Source organism: Montipora foliosa, chromosome 13 (genome assembly GCF_036669935.1).
Source record: "Montipora foliosa isolate CH-2021 chromosome 13, ASM3666993v2, whole genome shotgun sequence".
NCBI classification, from domain to species: domain Eukaryota; kingdom Metazoa; phylum Cnidaria; class Anthozoa; order Scleractinia; family Acroporidae; genus Montipora; species Montipora foliosa.
This window is the reverse complement of record NC_090881.1, coordinates 38,578,478-38,581,083: the sequence shown is the minus strand read 5'-3', so window position 1 is coordinate 38,581,083 and position 2,606 is coordinate 38,578,478.

The following is a 2,606-nucleotide window of genomic DNA, read 5'->3' as shown; positions in this document are numbered from 1 at the left end:
TTTTTTTAAGTGCCAATTAAAAATGGTGTACTGTCGAACTTTACCAGATCTCACATTTCCAGTGACAGAGTGAGATCTGGGTACGAGATTAGGGTTACCGTGCTCGTTCGAGAGAAAAGGAGCAGTTATTTCGCTATCGGGCTTAGTTTGAGGGAAATATCTTATGTTTTGTACGGGCACGTGCTCGTTTGCGCGCGCTAATGAGGCAAAAATCGTGCGCAGTAGGGATGTTCAATGCAACACTAAGGAATTGCCTTAAATTACAAGCGAGATAACAGTTGTATGAGAAAAAAGAAGTGACAAAAATTAGATAACAAGGTAAACGTAACCGGCACATTCCAACGGAGCCTATCGACGCAAAAGTAATCACTTAACAAATGAAACTTATAAAAGTATAATAAAACGGAGCTGGTCCCGAAACTTTACGGGTCCCGAAACTTTTCTCAAAGGTCCTGAAACTTTACGGGCCATTTTCGGGTCTCACAATTCCCTTTGTATCTCAAGAACGGAGAGCATATAAATCGTCAAACTTTACAGTAATTTTTCTTTTTGTTACCTTGAAAACATGTCAAAAGATCGGCTTTCCAAAACAAGCGGTTGTCAGTTTCATAAATGGCTTTTCGGGCCCGAAAAGATATCAGGACTTTCGAGAAACGGGCCACTGGACAAGTAACAATTCATTTACCAAGCAAGAATATGCGTTCGACGAAGGAGAAGGCCTCCTAATTTCGTGGGTCTCCTGTGAACGCTAGCGAAAGCTCTGAGGGTTTTTTGGGCTTTCTATCGTGCGGGCAGTTATGACGTCACATCGACTTGTTACTATTTTTGCCTTGTATTTGGCATTTCCATCTTTTGTATGAATAGGTTCAAATTCTAGCTTTGTACTGGTGCAAGGTTGAAATGGAAAATGAAACCTACACCTGAGATCTGATTCATTCTGTTTTTTTCTAAGATAATAATTTGTACTGCAACGAGTGTGCGTTTGTACCATATTCAATAAATCTACATAATCATCATATCTTTGTGCTGCCTCTGGCACGGATGAATGGTTGCTGTTTTGTTTAAATACTTCGTCTTTCTCATTTAATGTCTCAACTAATTTCCTCCTATGTTTTTTGTATGATTTTAGCTAAATTGCTAAGTTCATTGAACTTCGAACGCACTTAAAAATCTTTGATTACTCCTAGTTGTAATTAATACGATTTTTGGAGCGAAATCCGCCTTTTGTTAAGGCCATGCAGATTAATTGTGAATAATTGTGTCATCCAATAGACTTCTCTAGTAAGCAGTAACTGTCCAAATGTAATGGAGTTTGGAAAGATATAAGTTTTCAATGATAATAAAACCTATTTGAGAAATGTCATGTTCGGAGCTATTGTTCTTCTCAGTATTGTTGAGCATATTGGATTTATTGTTGCGCACCGTATATAAAGTTACAGTGAATTGCAGTTTATAAAACTAATTTAAAATATACACAGATAAAAAGAATACCTGCACTATATGAAAATTATATAAGAAAACTTTCAAGAGCAAGATCTAAGAATAGAAACACAGCATAGTTAATGTATAAGCAAAAAACAATCTAAAAGACTAAAACATTCTAAAACATTTAAGGCAGTTCATACGAGTCCCTACACATTGTTGGAAAAAATCTTAACTTGAAGCTTCCTGTCCTGCATTTAAGTAAGGGTTATTTTGAGGCAACGAGGGGATATGTGATTTATTCACCGAGGGCGCAGCCCTAGCTGAAACAATTGTATCAATTGTGCGTGGGGATCCAACGGCATCTACGAGATAATGGTTTGGCAGCACTCGAAATTTTCAAAAGTCCTGATTACAAGCTCTTCCAGGATGCTATTGACTCGGAAATGAAAAGGCTTACTGGAAAGGGTGTCGGGGTAGTAACGAAACAGGCTGAACCAATCGCGCCACACGAGGAGGAAGTTATGTAGGAGAAGGGAGTGTTAACAGATAAGGATCCAAAAACCCTTCTTCACACCTTAGTGTTCTTGTTTGGAGACTTTTTGGCTTGAGAAGTGGCGAAGAGCATAAGAACTTGACATTTGAACAGTTGAGAGTTATCGAGGGTGATGAAATCGAGGGCATACGATTGCAGCCTAGATCACAAGGAGAAAAGAACCATGGAGGTGGACTAAAGCAGAGAAACGTAACTCCGAAAGTAGTAGACCATCACGAAAATGTGGAGAAACCAGAAAGGCGTGTTGTTAGATTATATAATAAGTGTATTTCAAAATGTCCCCGAGATTGTAAGAAAAATGAAGTCTCCTATTTAACACCTAAGAAAGATGTGAAACTAGAAAGTAGTACATGGTACACTAAAATTCCTATTGGGACAAATCCCCTTCGTAATGTTGTTGCGAATTTATGTAAAAATGCAGAAATTGGATGGTACAGAACGAACCACTCATTTAGGGCAACCACTTGTTCCTAGGGATTATCAATGGGTGTGCCAGATAAACTAATTATGGAAGGAACAGGGCAAAAAGCCTCAATTCACTGCATACTTACGAAAGGGTAAGCGCCAAAGAGAAAGACTCCATTTCGGATATTTTACAAGGAAACAAGAGTCCTTTTCTGGAAGAAGC